Source organism: Ambystoma mexicanum, chromosome 3q, assembly GCF_040938575.1.
Source record: "Ambystoma mexicanum isolate Mex_15411 chromosome 3q, UKY_AmexF1_1, whole genome shotgun sequence".
NCBI classification, from domain to species: Eukaryota; Metazoa; Chordata; class Amphibia; order Caudata; family Ambystomatidae; genus Ambystoma; species Ambystoma mexicanum.
Genome location: NC_090926.1, coordinates 885223955 through 885242283, shown reverse-complemented (window position 1 = coordinate 885242283; position 18329 = coordinate 885223955).

Below are 18329 nucleotides of genomic sequence, written 5' to 3'. Positions count from 1 at the left end.
ATAAATCAAAAGCAAGTGATCCCAAACAGTTGGACTCATGCATTAACTGTACCCCTATTTAAAAAAGGGGATCGCCAACTTCCAACTAGTTATCGGCCAATCTCAATGGTGGACGTGCCTGGCAAAATATATGGAAGACTTCTATTAAAAGAACTACACAAATGGACCATAGCTCAACATCTAATTGATCCATTTCAAGCAGGTTTTTTGTCAGGGTTGGGAACAGTACCTAACATCTTATGCCTAAACCTGATAAAACAGCAATATGCAGAAAAAGGCCAAGTTTTATACATGGCATTCATAGACTTTCAGGCCGCTTTCGACTCGATTGACAGAACTATGCTATATAAAAAATTGAAAAAACATAAGTGTCCCACTTCCATATTAACCTTGGTTATGCTGCTCCATACAAACACACAATGCAAGTACGCTTAACGTATGGAGGCCTTCTGTCAGCAATCATAGCCACGGAGAGGGGCCTGAAACAAAGCTGTCCACTTGCATCTTTTTTATTCAACTTTTTCATTCTGGACATAGGGGACATATTCACTAATATCATCTGTGACGCTCCAAAGCTAGACAATCAAAAAATAAAATATCTACTGTATGCCGACGATTTGCTAATTATGTCCCAAACTCCTAGTGGATTGCAAAATATGTTACAAGCGTTAGACGCATATACAAAAAAGAACAACATGATTATAAACGTCAATAAATCTCAGCTGGTGGTATGCACGCCAAGTTTATCAAAAAAGAAAAGAAAACAAAAAGGGACCCGTGGAGAATCCAAAATACAAGTTTGGCCGTAGTCGACCATTATAAATATCTTGGAATAGTGTTTTCTAACACTATTAATCAAATCCATCACAGAATTGAACTAGATTCCAAACTTCGAGCTCTAACCTCGCAACCTAAAATACTAGCATATAAGTTTGGGAAATTTTCACTTAAGCATGTCCTGTCATTCTACCAAATGAAAGTAATCCCAATCCTGATATACGGCATGGAGGCCTTCTGCTCAATAAAAAAAGAAGATTGGAACAAAATGGAAGCCAGTTTTTGGAAGAAAGTTCTGAATCTGCCTAACTGCACCCCCCTACCCTTGATTCGGTATGAATTAGGGTCACTCTCTTTGTATTCTCAACTACTATGGAAAATGTGTTCTCTGCTCCGTAAATGCATATTGAGTACTCAAATGCACAATGTGTTGGAAATAGCAGCTACACATTTACTATCAGACTGCAACACACTACCAAAAACCTGGTGTAAAATAACATAATGCTATGACGGAAGCAGCCATTGATTTAGAACTATTAATAACCAATCCTGGACGAGCAAAATTTAAACTATATCAATGGGATTGGATACAGAATATGGAGTGTTGCGCTCAATACAAGGATTTTGATACCTCGCTGTTTGGAGTAAAAAGGTACAGACAAATGGCAGAATACTTGACCAAATGTCCCTCTCCACACATCCGGTCTCAGTACATGCGCTTTAGGTTTAACCTATGGCACATTCGCGAAGTATTGGCTCGCAGAAGATTAATCCCGAAGAACTTAACATATTGCCGTTATTGTTTAAATGAAGGTGAACCTGAAACATTGAAACACTTATTGGTGCATTGTTCTGCTTTGATTGCAATAAGTAAACAATTTTTTCAAAGAGCATTTGAGTTTACAGTATATATGAATGCACAGGAAATTTGGCAATGGGTTTTCTCATGCCCAAAAACATTGGTAAAAGTAGCAATTGTTCACTTTTTAGAAAGGATAGAACCTGAATTTAGTCAAGGTAGAAAGGATGGAGGGGAATAATGATGTACGAAAGGAAAACAACTCTATTGCCCCTATTAAGTCAAGTTAAAGCTGTTTTCTTGCCCTCCTTCCTTCCTCCCTTTTGCGTTTTTTCCTTATCCTTTCCTCTCCATTTGGCCCTCTTTTTTTTCCTTTGTCTTGTATGTGAATTAAGTGAGCTTTTGAATAACAAAAATAATAGCACATTTTTAAAGATTGTATTTTAAAAAATATGAAATTTGATTGAAAAATGTTATCTTAAATGAAATGAATTAAATGAAATAACTGTATGCTTACATATATTTGAAAAGTTGTTATGCAACTAAACAAAAAAAAAAAATGCCAGCAGTTACGTGCTGTGGGGTCCCTTGCATGCAATTTTAGATCTTCACAAAGCAGAGGGGAAAAGGTGATAGTAGAAGCAAGGGAAACATGCTTTTATGCTTTCATTTTCTCTTGGTCTGAGCAAAAGCCTCCTGCAAATGCATGGTGCAGGCGATTTTTACTAATGGATTTCGGTTATAATCCACCTGGGCTTGAGCAGGTGCAAAAAGGAGACGGACTACATACCAATATATTTGTGTTAGACTTGCATGAAAATCACATGCAGGCGTACAATGAAACACACTGACAAGATGGAGAGGCAATGCGCTGTGCAGAGCTAAACTCCGGGCTGGGCCCTGCCTCCGCTTTGTAACTTCTTGAAAATAGGCTGGGTAGTTCAATGGACGCTTAAAAGCAATACACCTTGTTGGTATGCCTCCATTTAATGCACCACCCATTTTACAATGAGGATGCGTATGTGTCGTACGTATGCCCGGATTTCCATAGTTTGGACTGTGGTGGGAACTTGAGGGGGAGGGTTTGAGAGGGAACTGGAGAAAGTGGGAGCAGGAAACACAAAGAGGATGGTAGGAAAGGAAAGGCAGTGAGGTCGGGTGTATGTTTGATCAAGGTGGGAAGCTTGTGGACTCACCTTCTCTATCTCATGTGACAGAAGTGCACAAAAATAGCTGCGAGATACTAATAACAGGGTGTTCTCTAAAGGGCAAGCCTGGTACAGCCAGTAAAGTCTATACAGAGGGATTGTTGGTGGTTGTGTGCAGTTGGTTGAACGATGAGCTCCGGATGTGACCTTGATCTTGACATGCACAACCTTCATGACCTCCTCCAAGCTGGTTTCCACTCCTGCCAGTCCACTGAAACTGCTCTCATGACTGTCTCTAACTTTATTGCCCTTGCTAAACATTCCACCCAATCCTCTATACGAACCCTCCTCGACGTATCTGCTACGTTTGATATATTCTCTCTCTCTCCCTCCCTCTCTCTCTCTCTCTCTCTCTCTCTCTCTCTCTCTCTCTCTCTCTCTCTCAAGCCCTTGCCTAGATTGCATCTTACCTAGCACCTCATCAATTTGCTGTTTTGTGGAACAACAACTCTCAACTCACTCCTCTTACCGTTGGTGTTCCGCAAGGCTCTGTCTTGTGTCCCCTCCTGTTGCACACTTCTGCTCTCAGGGCACTTATCACCTCCCTTGGGTTCTCGTATCAACTCTCTGTAGATGACACCCAACTCTTTATGTTTCTCTCTCCTTCTCTTCATGTCCCCTTGGCTGCCTCACTTGCCAACTATTCACATGAGGAGGATAGTCCGCTTGTATTGTCCATACAGGGTTTTTGCCTCCTGTACATTGCAGCCTGTAAGGGCCCCATGCCTCTCTCGTTAACTTGCTTGTTGGTGGGATGTGTGGGCGGTTCTTCCTGGGGTCTCTCTCCTACTCTGTGTTCTACGTGGGCATGTGTGTCTCGGTGCCTTCACCTCGTGTATCTCCTGCCCAGGCCTTGAACCAACGGTATGGACGCTGCTTCTTGCCTTCGCGTCACAGTCTGCCAGCCTCCCGGAACCATATTGATGCTGCTGGGCAAAGGAGTCTGGTTGTCCTATTGACTCTGGGAGTGGACTGCTCTCTGCTCTGTCCTGGCCCTCTGTTCATCTCCTTTGTGCTTCCTGGGCTTCACAGTCTATTGTCCTGGCTGGCTGTGTCTCTTCGATAGACAGTCCTTCTTTAGATTTTATGGTGTAAAAGGAACCACGCCTCAGCGGAAGTCTATACCGCTGCAGTTCCTTCTTGGTATTACTCTTCATTGTTCCTGTGTCCAAACTTGTCCTGGTTCTTGGATTATATATGTTCCTGATCTTCTTTGCCTCAGTACTTTCCAGAACCTCGAGGTAGTCTGCTTTACAACAGTCCATAGGTCTAGTATATAAAAAGAGGTTAGCAGAAGGAGAGGCTAGAGTGTGTGGGGGTCTCATGGTCTCACAAAGCCTATACCCTAGGCCTAGATGGTCGTCCTTCTCCATAGGGGTGGAGTAGCTCCCCATGAGATCCTCCCACATTACACCACCCCCCAGGGGACTATCGGGTAGCGGCCTCGCCTCTCTGGCCTCATGTGAAAGGGTTCACCCCTGGGTAGAATTGACGACATCCAGTAATTCATCACAGTACTGATCCCATTTAATTCAATGCCGGGTGATTGTAAAGAAGTCAATGGAAAGTTGAAAATTGGAAAAAAAGTTAAAGTTAAAAAGGAGAAAACCACAAGAGGTCAAACTCACATCAGCAGATTAATCAGGGGATTGCTTTCCCAAGCTCTAAAATACTGTGGTTTCCACCAGCAAGGCACGGCTCCATTATACGAAGAACCACCATTTTTGCTCGATTACAGATTGCCCATGAGTGCAGACCTGACTTATATACAAAAAAGGTAGCAGACGCCCCTCTCTAGAAAGAACATGGCATGATAACCTGTTCTGTGTTTTTTTCTCACTTTGAGAGTCTGCAGCCATCGCTTTTTGCTCACTGTACTTTTCACAAAGGAGAAATATCAGTTTGCATATCAGTCTTTGTCCCGCCCACAAGGGCAGTCCAGCACCGAAATGCCAGGCAAACCTCCTTTGAACAAGAGTACCAACAGCAAGCCCTGGCACCTGTTTCAACCTTGTTGGGCCTCATTAGTGAGGTGGAGCCTTGCCTCTGTGGGCACAGTGAGCAAGGGGTCCACGTCTGGGTTCCCCCAGGTAATTTAGGGTGACCAACCCCAAGTTCCTAGCAAAAATACAAAAAAGGTAGGAGGTGCCCCTCTCTAGAAAGAACATGGCATGATAACTTGTTCTGTGTTTTTTTTCCCACTTTGAAAATCTGCAGCCATTGCTTTTTGCTCACTGTACTTTTAACAAAGGATGAATACATCATTTGCATGTAAGTCCTTATACCGCCCACAAGGGCAATTCAGCACAGAAATGCCTTGCAAACCTCCTTTGAACAAGAGTACCAACAGCAACGCCAGACATGTGTTTCAGCCTTGTTGGGGTGGAGCTGTGCTTCTCTGAGCACAGTGAGCAAGGGGTCCATGTCTGTGTTCCCCCAGGTAACTGACTAAATTAAAATGGAGTGCAATATTTTAAGTCCAAGTTCTCCGCATCGCAACTTTGCAGCAAACTGGCCACTCAGAAAAGTGTACAGTTAGAATAATTCCCAGATTAATGGACACACACACACACACACACACACACACACACACACACACACACACACACACACACACACACACACACACACACACACACACACACCCCTCTCTCTCTCTCTCTCTCTCTCTCTCTCTCTCTCTCTCTCTCTCTCTCTCTCTCTCTCTCTCTCTCTCTCTCTCTCTCTCTCTCTCTCTCTCTCTGCCCCCAGTCAAGCAGGCAATCCTGGGAAATATCCTGTGCAGGCCTTGCAGGAGCTGCCCTACCAAAACAATCTGGATTGAAAGTGCATTACTACTGGGTGTTCCCATACATTTAAATCCTCTTTAACTGCAGATAATCCAATTGAAATATGTTAATTAGAAATCCTCATTGGAGAGCAAACCCTAAACAATCCGGTACAAATCCTACAACAACCCAATCCCCAAACAATGCTATACAAATCCAAAAGCAATCCAATCCCCAAACAATCCAGTAAAAAATCCTAAAATAATCCAATCCCCAAACAAACCAATCCCCAAACAATCCTATAAAAATCCAAAAGTAATCCAATCCCCAAACAATCCAGTAAAAATCCCCAAACAATGCAATCCCCAAACAATTCTATAAAAATCCAAAAGTAATGCCATCCCCAAATTAATCCAGCAATGGATTGCATTTGTCTTCCTTTTGGCTTAACGTGCCCAAAATATGATAATTAGAAATCCTTCCTGGTAGAAGCAATACAATTCCAAAACGATCCTATAAAAATCCTTCTTCTTCATCCGGTAGTTCCCAATTTTACAATTTTATTTTGGAGGGCTTTTCTGTAGTCAGCTAGCCCATTTGCTTGGATTTAACATGGATACATTCTGAAATGCAAAACATATTTGTGTAAATACTTTTAAAAGAGCAAGCAAAGTACATCTAATTAACAGGCAGATGAAGTGGTCAGGGATTATGTATTATTTGTAGAACCTGTTCTTGCCACAGGGAGACACATGGTTGTGAAATGAAGCATATAATATTTTCACTGTACACCCTCAAATAAATATATATAAATGTGCTTTTGGAATGCCATTTATGTCCCTTGTATAGCTTCCTGTCGATGAAGATCCAATGTTGACCTCCCCTTTGCTGCCATCAGTTCTTCTTTGGTTAATTTGCACGGGGTGACATCTCAAGAAGTGAGGATTGCCTGCATGTAAATATTGTTCTTCATAATTTGAATATTGCCGCAGACTGGGAAATTCCAGAAATTTAAAATAAACCGGTACAGAGGTAAAACCCTTAAATAGGTTTTGCCCATAAATTTAGAGCATAATCCTAGAGCCCATGCACTCCCAAGGAAACCTACCACTAACCAGTCAGTCTCCATCCCAGAGGCTTTTCTTCGGATTCACCTGTTGCACGTTGGAAGAAATACTATAGCACTAACAAACCTAAGTGAGAAGGGGTGCCCTTATGTGGATCTATAAGAGATAGTAACTCTTGAGAACTCATTCTACCTCCAGTATTGGGCTTTTTATTAAAAATCATTGGGATTACAGTTTGTGGAAATTCCTGTTAAGATGGATTTCTAGAATCTTACCTGGTGGAGAGATTTTAGTAGGCCACCATAGTTATAGTGAACTGAACTCTGAGAGTTAGCCAAAACCCAATCAAGGTAAATGTTGAGAGCAGTCAAAGCTATTCTTAGTGTGAGTGGGGTCCACAATGAGTCCACACAGTGATGCACCCACAAATACAATTTATGTGTTCATTGTGCAGGGAGTGCCCAGTGGAAGTGAGAGTGCTCAGCCTCGGTCCACTCCTGTTATGCAAGCTTGCATCGAGCCATCATTCCTGCTGTTGTAAAAACGAATGAATATTGTTACTTGCTTTATGATACAGCAGCCCTCCTTGTCAAGCTACCTAGGGTGCATGAATGAGGGTCCAGCACTACTTCCTCCTATTGAGCCATTCCCTGCCACACCCCTGCCGCTGTCCTCCCATTCTTATGCCTGCGCCCCTCTCGTCTCCCTCTTGCTCAATATGCCTTCCCAAAAAACACACCTCTATCTTGTGGCATCCCATCCCCTCACCTATTCCCTTCATCATGCCTTCCCCAGTCCATGCAGACTTCCTTTTCACCTAGACACGGCACCTCAAGTGGTTCCTTCACTGTATCAAGGGCGTGGCGAGGCCCTTCCTTTCAGCTCGAGTGGAACCTGTCAGCCTGCTGCATACATTCTCGACCTCAGGGGAAGAGATATATGGTGAGAAGTCACATATTGGCCACATTTACATTTCGACACTTTTAACATGTAGATTAGTTCCTGGCAATGACAGCAACTTCTTGACGGACCATGAACTAGTAATTGACGCAATACTGACTCATCCTGCAATGACAGGAACTCTAACCAGAAAGAGTAGGCACAATTAAACAACATGCATTGGCAATGCCAACAGTTTGGACTTTTGTGTAGGAATGGGGAAGGCACTTGCTAGGCACTGCTGTGGTGGTATTAGCTGGCCATTGATGGTAGCAGGTGCAAAATGGTGCGAATACCTAGGCATCTAATGGCTGTGCCTGGCAAATCTGTAATACTAATATACAAGCCAAAACTGTTGGGGTTGCCAATGCTTGTTTTCAACAAGGCTTCAGTGAATTGCACACATAGTGCTTATAAATTGAGTGGCTGAAGGCAGACTTGGTTAAGACATTTTTATTACACCAGTAGAAGGTTTACAACTCACTCTCAGAAGGCTGCTTTGAAAAATCACTGGCCGACACGTCGAGTGCAAAGTTTGATGGGAAGGCTTGATTAAAGTGAGCTCAAAGAGTTCCCAGGAAGAGGTGTTTTGGGTGGGGAGGGGCAGGAACTGGGTGGGAATGGCCAAACAACACCTACTGGTTCTGTGTCCCTCCTCATATGCCATTAGCCCCCATCTGTACTCTAATGCAATAGTTTCGGACTAGCCACACTGCTAACTGCAGCTATGCAATCAAAGTTTTAATGGACTGCACACATTTTACTGAAACTCATTACACAGCTTACCAACCACCCTGTTACTAACAAGCACGTGCCAGAACTTGGAACTGAAAAAGATTTCACACAGGGCAAAGTTCATGTGAAAGTAAGTAAAATAGCAGCGATTGTGACTGTAGACCTTAAAATGGTGTGATCTTTCTAGAAAGATATATCTTAAACTACAGTAGATGTCAACCTGTTTTTCAGTGGAACATCTACAGATGCCTCTTAATTGTATGTTCTATTCAAAGGTAACACTGAAAAAGTTATACCTCGTAGGCAAGAAAGTAAGAAAAACCAAACAATGCGGTCAATGTTCCTGATGCAACCATTTTCTGCCGTGCACCTTCAACCCCATGGCTGTCATTAGCAGGACCGTCCAGGGCAGGCGATTAATTTCTTCAGATCGGATTAGTCAAGTCATGTTACACCCGGGCCTGTATTTATTGTCTGCCATGCACGAAATCATGTAATCGTTTGCTGCACAGAACATTCGTGCATGCTTTATCCAGAGTTCACCAAATGGCAGCCCCTTCCCCATGCATTTTAGAACAGATCCCAGCAGTGTCATTTGTTTAGGGCTTTTTCGAGTTGTTATATTAACAGAATTGCACGGATTTCTTTATTTTGTCATTTGAAGACGGTAAGACCACCTTGTATCAGGATGTTGAACTTTTAAAACATTCAAAAGCTGATGCACTATAATGTCGTGTCTGCTCAAATGTTCTCACCGGGAATTGAGAAGACTCCACATTGCACGCTTGCATGAGCTTGATTTGACAGAATCAGTCCCCATGCTGGCTTGTGGCACTTTATCAGTTAGTCAGCTTGCAGGGAAAAGAATTTAGAGTCCATCATATTCAGTTTTCAAATCAAGAATTAGGAAACACGTGTGCTGCATTATTAAACACAGTGATTGGTGCCAACATACCGCCATGTTTAACATTGAGTCAAATACAAGACCATATCATATGTTAACTCTAGCCAGGCACATTTTGTCTTTCAGAAATCTGGCATGATGCCCTCGTGGATGTAGACAGCACGACTACTTAACTTACTCTAGCACGCACATAGTTACTAGGGGACACTACGGGTTGCACTTGCCATTCACCACCAAATTCGGGTGAGTGGTTGGGGGGCGTAGGTAGGGGGGCCTTACCTGCTGCTGACATCCGTGCTCGAGTCCAGTGGGGCTCTGCTGCAGTCAGAGCTTGTCCAGCCGCTGTCCATCCACTTCGTCTCCCTCTGCACTGACTCGTCTGCTGCAAAGGGAGAACGGTTATGGGCCCCTTGAGAGTTCTTGATGCTGACTGCTGAGGAAGGCTTTCAGTTGGTGACGGCGTCACGTGAAATGGCAGGGTGCCGGCAAACAGGTACATTGTACAGTCCCGCCGGTGCTACCTGTCCGCCCAGTGCCCGCTCTCCTCCCTGTGGGCCATCGCCTGCTCCCACCCTCTCCCCACACTCATGACACGGGACACACACAGCCCAGGCAGGCTGACCTGCAACAGAGCGAGGGAGACAATTAATGGCGCCATCGGTGCGAGGCCTCACCCCCAGGCACGGGCCAAAGTGCAACATGTTACAGAGGCAACTCAAGAAACTAGTGAGAATGGAAGCAAAGTCATGGGCAGAGATACAGTTGACGATAGTGCATCACTGTCGGCTGTTACAGGAGAAAAATACGAAAAAAGAAGATGTTAGAAAACATGAGGAAGCCAAGTTAGTTCAGAATAAACTGTCAAAGTATGCCATAGAAGGGGAAGTATTGACAAGCAGAGAGGGATTGGGAATACAGCAAACAGTGGGAACATTGCAGGCGAATAATCAGCTCCAAACGGAACTAGGATGGAATGGGTTGGTGCCACGAGGCAGGGGGATGGGCTACAGAGGAAAGGGTGGTTTTCAGAATAACCAAGGTGGTTTTCAAAATATGCAGAATTATAATCAGAATGCGCAAGGAGTATTTAACCAATGAGGACTAGTCAGGTGGGCTACCCCTATATGTTGGACTTGTGGGATGACAAGGCACATTGCACATGCATGCGGGAGCCAAGAGTATGTACAGAATGGGCAATTCCCAAGAGGGGGGACAGTTTATCCTCCAGCATATAGCTCACAAGCTAGGGATGGGTTTGCCCAAGATCAGACAGTGTATCCGGCACAAACGCCGCAAATGCAACAAGGATTGCAGCCACAGCAAGCACCATTGAATCCACTGCAAGGGCAGTCACAGCATGCACCCATGCATATACAGCAGAACGCAAACACGGGACAATTTCTGACACCTAGAATAGTGGGTGTCGCTGTGGTGGGAGGAAGTCCTTTCACGGGTAAAGGGGTATGCATGTTTCCACAATAGGACAGCTCACAGGGCGACTTGATGTGTTCAGTACTACAGGAGGCAAATCTTTTTCTTTTCTAGTAGACACTGGGGCTACTCATTCATGTATACAAGAAGGAAAATACCCAATGTCGGGGCTTGTCATAAATGCTCAAGGATTCTCTGGAGCTATGAGTCGAGTTCCTTTTACTGATAAATTACCCATCTCCCCAGGAGAGCGTGAAATGTCTGTTCCATTATTGTATTCAAGGCAAATACCAGTTAATATTCTAAGACGAGATTTAATGACATAGATTAACATGACGATGTCTTTCACTTATGAAGGCATAGTGTGCTCTACTCCAGGGATACATTATATGAACGTGGGCGAATTTATATTAGCATTTACAGGGCAATTGGCTCTGCGAGGAATGCCACTAGAACCAGAAGTCTTTCTTTATGGGGTACGCATTCTGTTGACATAGCTACCCGGCTTAGTGGGAAGGATTATGAGAATACCCGATGAATTCTTGTTTAGGCCACAGATACCTATGGATGTAGAGTAGAGGGGGGACAGACCATTCCCCTAGAGTTGAATGAAGCCATAGTACGAGGGGAAATGGCAATGATCAAAGGAACAGATGAATAGGGCAGGCCATGGAGAACACTGATTGCTATTGGGGAAGGGCATAGACTGACTGACGTCACAGGCGATGATATGTTTAGAGATGATCTGACAGATGATGATGTAATATTCGAGATGAGTATTGCATATTGGATTAGAATAGAAAAAAGAGAGATCCCACAGGGGATGGGGATGGTGATAGTGCGGCAGCGCCCAGCATTTTTTGATGAGGACTTGGATAAGGTGCCAAGTGCTTTATAGACTACAGGCCCCTATGACGTAGGCCTATTAAAGAAGATAGGGGAGGTTAAGATAAAGCTGAAGCCAGGAGCAATTTTACCTCGAGCAAGACAGTACCCCATGTCTCGAGGCGGATGAAGAGATTTTTAAGACTATTTCAGCACTGATGGAACAAGGTATTCTGGTACCGTCAGAACCATCGTGCAATACAGCAGTGTATCCTATCAAGCAATCAAAGGGGGGATCTTGAAAATTCATACAAGATATGAAACCAATTAATCAGATTGAAGAAGCAGAGTTTCCTTTAGTTCCTAATCCAGCAACAATACTATGCAGTATCCCAGGAGAGGCGCGATATTTTACGGTGATTGACATGAAGAATGCATTTTTCTTAATCCTGTTGCACAAAGACTTGCAAGACTTATCTTCCTTTTCATTCTGCCAGACTCGTCTGAAACATACTAGGCTGCCCCAGGGGTACTGTGAGTCTCCATCGATCTTTAATAGAGTCCTCCAGATGGACCTAGGCAATATTGATTTGAAGAGAGTTGTATTACAGTACGTTGATGACATTCTGATTTGTAGCACTACAGAAGACAAGTGCAGGCAAGACTCAATTCAGTTAATGACTATCCTAGCAGACAAGGGATATAAGGTATACAAAGGGAAGTTACAGTATTGTCAAGAAGAGGTGTTGTACATAGGCCAGTTGATTTCACATGAGGGAAAGAGAGCCACACCTGATAGAGCTGAGGCAATTATGAAAACAGCAAAACCGCACACAGTAAAGCAAATGCATCAGTTTTTGAGTCTATGCAATCATGTTAGAGCATGGGTGTTTGATTATAGTTCATAAACAATATATCTTTTGCAAACTTTAAAGGAAGCACAGGTAAACAATGAGAAAATAAATGGTCTGAAGAAATGGAGGGAGGGTTTGAAGAATTGAAGAAAGCAATTTGTACAGCTCCAGTTTTAGGAATTCCCAATTATGATGAGGAGTTCTTTTTATTTTTGCATACAAATGGAAAAGTTATGACAGCAGTACTTACACAGGGAACTACACTAGGGTATAAACCTTAGGCATAGTACAGTGGGATTCTGGATCCAGTTATGAAGGGGCACTTTCCTTGCAAACAGTCACTGGTGGCGGCCGCGTTCGCAATTGAGAAGTCTACCAGTATTGTGATGGGGTGTTCTATGAAACTCTTTGTGGAGCATGCTTTGCTTGCTATTTTGGAGAAAGCTAAGGGCACATTAATAAATAATAATTTTGCATGTATATAGCGCTACAAACCCTCAGGTATCTGAGCGCTGCTTATTGTTACCCATGGTGTGTGGTGCTCATTTATCGACCTCAGAAGGATGAAAGGCTGAGTTTGGCCCTGCCAGGATTCGAACCTGTGTCAGCAGGCTCTGCACAGATGTCAAATCAAGCGCTCTACTCACTGTGCAACTTGACTGGCCACTTGACCAGCCACATTGATACCTCAGAGAGCTTCTGCGTATGAGGTGATCATATCGAATCCAGCAATTAAAACAGTTGGATGCACAATAGTGAACCCTGCCATGTTTGCAGCTGAGCATGTGCATGATAGCGCTAACTAGGAAGAATTCTACGATCACATCCCACGCGTAAAGGAAAATGCGTTAGCAGGAGGGGAGATTCTCTTTATCGATGGTTCTTCGAAAATTGATCAAACCAGTGGGGAAAGGCATTTTGGTGCAGCAGTGGTGAGACATAGATCAAATGGCGAATTTGAGATTGTAGCAAGTGCAACACTACCAACTTACTTCTCAGTGCAAGCAGCAGAATTGGTGGCGCTTATTGGTGCGCTCGAAAATCATACAGGGCAGCAAGTTATAGTGTACAGCGACTCTGCTTATGTGAGGTCAACAGTGCACGCAGCACTAGCGCGTTGGAAATCCCAGTAGCCATCGCGATAGTTAAATGTGCAGCACATACTAAGCAAACTGACTTTATTTCTTGCGGAAACAAAGCCTCTGAATGGAGGCTCAAATGGTTACATATTCGCCAGATATTTCAAGTTTTGGTACTCCCGATGTAAAGGAGAACGCAGTCACGATTATGGTAGTGAATAAAGGGTTAAATCATTTATCGAGAACAAAGTTGATGGAAATTCAGCGCAGTTCACCACAGGAAGAGCAAGAGTTGTGGAAACAAAGGGGGTGTTCATTATCCCCCTCTGAAGCATTACGGTGACAAAACAGCACTGGAAAGCCGGTGATGCCAGTAGCATTATTAAAGGTAGCACTTGAACAACTGCACTACCCTGCACATGTAACTAGGGAAAGCCTCGCAGCAGCTATTGCGGAGGACTGGTTCGTACGAAACCTGTTAGAACACGTTGCATGTTATGTAGTAAATTGCATTGTATGTCAAAGGTTTACCGCTGGGCATACACTGCAAACGATTAGAGGAGTGATTCCTCGACTGAATGGTCCTTTTCAGCATTTACATATTAACTATGTTGATAAGTGTGTAGTGGATACAGGTATATGATAGTGGTGGTGTGTCCCTTCTCCAGGTGGATCGAAGCAGGTCCTTGTATACACTCTGATGCTACTTGCACTGCAAAGTTTTTAGTACGAGAAGTCTTTCCAAGATAGGAAGTGTGTGAGGTGCTGCGATCTGATAATGGGCTCCATTTTGTTAATGAAGTGTTTGAACAGATTAGTCTATTATGAATATTAAGCACATATACTTTTCTGCTTATCACCTGCAAGCGACCGGTATGTGTGAGACTCAATGGTCTTCTTAAAGAGAATATTGCAAAATTTAAATTGACATTGAAGAAGGGATGGCTATATTGCCTATCGCTAGCCTTATATGCATTAAGGATAAAGCCTGGATCAGACCACCACCTCACACCCCACGAGCTAGTGACAGGGAGGCAAATGAGAACGCCTTTGACTCCTCCAACGGGGAGCAAAAGTGATGCCGAGAAGACTGCAGAAATGTAAGGAAATTAGTTATGTGCCTATTTGATATGTATGACCCCCCCTAATATCTCTGTCATTTCAGATCAACTCAAGCCCCATGGGGGTCAGTCTCAGGACACGGATGATGACCATTCTGTAACCAGAACTTCAGAATTACTACCTGGACCTAGACTTTTTATTAGAGATGCAATTCTAATACAGAATTTTACCAGGAAGTGGCACCTTACCTAGTGGAGGACATAACCCTCTCAGAAGTGAAAGTCCAAGGGAGACATGCTTGGATCCACTTGAATGACGTAAAGCCATATGCTGGTGAGGCCGTCGCACCCCAACTATCGATTCGGAAGCAAGAGAAGGAGAAGATATTCAGCATGTGCAGACCCGATCAATGACGCTAAGGTTGCTGATTAAATACATTCAAGTGTGCTTTGGACTGTGGCTCACCCCGGACACTCTTTATAGATATTATAGCAGGAGTGCAAACTCAGTTCTTGAGCCGCAAAATTGAAATGAAAATGAAACTTGGAAAATTGTTGACATGTTGTGGATATGTTTGAGTGACAACATCTAATCAGAGATTGGAAGCGTGAGCAATACGCAGATTCTTTTCATACAACACAATTGTTTGTTTGACTCTATGGTTTTGTCAAACGACAATGCCCATAGGATCCTTATTGCTGTTTTCATATTTATTCTTGGAGCTAATCCTGCTCTTGTTGGGCATAGTGTCAACATACCTACTTTTCTGCATGATCCTAAAAATGGCCCTGCGATAAGGAGGATACTTTTGGCAATAGTTGAACAGGACCTGCAGCTACCTGATATACCAGAATTGCCAAATTAAAAAGGTTTTTTGGGAGGCCACCAGGGGGCGCAGGCAAGATGGCCGCCTGATCCGTAAGTTCCCTTGATGATCCCGGGAAAATCTCGGAGACTGAAGAAATAACGGAATGCCCGCTGCACTAAAGCGGAAAAACCGCAGTGTGAGATTGCCGTGATCCTGGAGACACCTTCCTGAAGCTTGGGGCTGCCCCTGTTACTGAGTTCTCCATCGGAGTGTTTTTGCGCCCTCCCCTCCCCCATTGGGTCCCGAGGCACACGCGGGAGGAGGCCCTCTCGCCACACTGCCCTCGGCGTGAGAAAAGCGACCTACGTGGCTTGGCGCCCATCCCGGCCAGCCGTCCCTTTTCCGACGCAAGTGCCCAGCAGGGGGAGTCACGGCCAAGACACCGGACTGCGAGACGTGTGGAGCCCCCGAGAGCCTCTACGGGCCCCCTCTGCGCCTGCACTACCGGAGCGGCCGGTGATCCTGGGCTGCCGCGGGAGCGCGCCCGGGTCTTCCCCACAGTGAAGCACCGTTGAACCAGGGACACGCTGTGTGCCGGCGGAGCACCGCGGAACATCCCGTTCCTGGACCTCACAACCTCCACTATCACAGGCGCCCTTCGAGGCCTGCGCCGACGCGGGAGCGCGCCCGGAGGCCCCCTCTGACCCACCAGCAGGAGCCAACAAGGCAAGGGGTGAGTGCTTAAGCCCAGCGGTGCCCCAACACCCCCGAGATAACTCCAGTGTGGGGGAGAAAACCCTGGTGGACTCACAACAGGCCCTCAACGCAGGCGAGGCGCACACCCCCCTATAGGGCAGCCGATCCGCTCGGGGTTGGCCATGGTCTGCAGCTGAGACACTACGGAGACGGGGGGAGACCCGGAGCTCCAATTCTGGGGGAAAGCTCAGTGGACCGTGGGAAAGCCCTAGCACAGCCCAACTGCCATCACCGGAACACCACCTGGGAACCTGCCCTTAGGGCACCAAGGAGTAAGCCAGAACAGGGGAGGCGGAGCCCGCTCTAGGAGACAGAACAATCCCCCAACAAGTCCAAACAAGTTCAGATCCCCGTGGGCCGGATCAGACTTCAAGCCTGGTGTGAGCGATATGGGAGGGGAACTCTTGATCAGGAGTAAGACCACTGAGGCCACCGAACGATCGCGCGGACGATGAAAGGGGAAGCAGTCCATGATCTGGAAGGAAGCCCTGGCAAAATATCAATTCTCAGTGGAGAGCCCGGAGATGGAGGCCGGACCCCCCTCTGCCCAAGCCCCTGACATGAACGGTAACATCCAAACGATCCTCGAGGAGATTAGAGGAATGAGAACTGACATGGGGGCTAAACTGGCAGACCTCACTTCTAAAGTCTCTACCCTTGAGGACAGAATAGAGGGGGTTGAGAACAATCAGGTATCTACCGCCATCCTGGAAACACAAATGGACGTAAGATTTAAGGAACTACAGCAACGGGAGGAGGAACTCCGTCGCAAGGTGGACAACATGGAAAATCGGGAACAGAGGACTAATCTCAGGATTTTTGGTCTAGCAGAACCCGAGGGTGAGACCCCGCCGGGCCTGGAGGCAAAGGTTCAAGACATCATTAGGATCGTCCTGGGTTCTGACTCGGGAGAGTCTGTCCTAATTGACAGAGTCCACCGAGCTGGAGGAGGCGGAAGGGGTCCACGCTCGGTCCTCGCCAAATTTCACTACTACAGGGATAAAGCGAGGATACTCGAGAGGGCAAGAACCTTGAGGGACATACAATACGACAATTCCAGGGTGGCGATTTACCAGGACCTGTCCGCCCTCACACTGCAGATGAGGAAAAAATGCTCAGCAATCACCAGGTGGCTACAGGAGAAGGGGGCCCGATATCGCTGGGGTCACCCGTTCTACCTGGAATTTGAATGGCAAGGGGTGCGACAACGCGCATGCGCAAAACCCTACACATACTAAGTTCGAAGGAAGTTAGGGTGAATGGTGCACTTCTTCTGTCCCTAGACGCAGAAAAGGCGTTCAATAGAGTAAGCTGGACCTTCATGGAAAATGTCCTATCATCTCTGGGAATGGGACCCAAATGGCTAGGATGGATGAGAGCCCTTTACTCGCACCCATCAGCAAAAATCACAGTGAACGGATGCGAATCCGAACCTATCCCACTGGAAAGGGGCACAAGACAGGGGTGTCCACTCTCCCCCCTTATATACGCCCTAGTAATGGAGCCTTGGGCCATAGCCATCAAAGGAAACGATAAAATCCATGGTGTTAATATGGGGAAAACCAACTGTAAAATATCCCTCTTCGCGGACGATGTCCTCCTCTATCCCTCCAACCCCTCCCAATCAGTTCCCGAGGTACTAGATAGCTTAGAACAATACGGGTCCCTCGCAGGTTAAAAGATAAACCTAGATAAATCAGTGGCATTCCCAGTGGGCCAATTTAGCGACGAAGAGAAACAATACATTGAAGGCCTCCCGCTCTGTAGGCAACCTGAGGGATTCTGCCACCTGGGAATCCAAATACCTTCGGATCTGGCCGATCTTTTCACTGCAAATTACCCTCCCCTTTGGTTGGCGGTCAAGAGAGACTTGGAACGCTGGTCGAAATCTGGCCTCTCGTGGATGGTGCGCCTTAATTCCATCAAAATGGTTATTCTCCCCAAATTTCTATACCTATTCCAAATGCTGCCGACTCAGATCCCGAAGCCGTTCCTCCTAGAGATCAAGAGTACTCTCCTCCGCTACCTTTGGGCGGGAAAATCCCACTGAATTGCACACGACACCCTGATAAGGCCCATAGACGAGGGCAGAGTTAACTTCCCTGACCTGAACACGTACTATAAAGCCTCCCAGATGCGAGTCCTAGTAGATCACTTGACAATGGGCCCTAAGAAACAGTGGGTAGAACTGGACAATCTGCTCTTTTCCCCGGTCACACTAGATGAATGGGTCTGGGTCCCGAAGGTTAAGATTCCAAAAAGGGTATTGAGACACCCAGTCCTAGGGGTGATATGGACTATATGGAGGGAAGGGGGC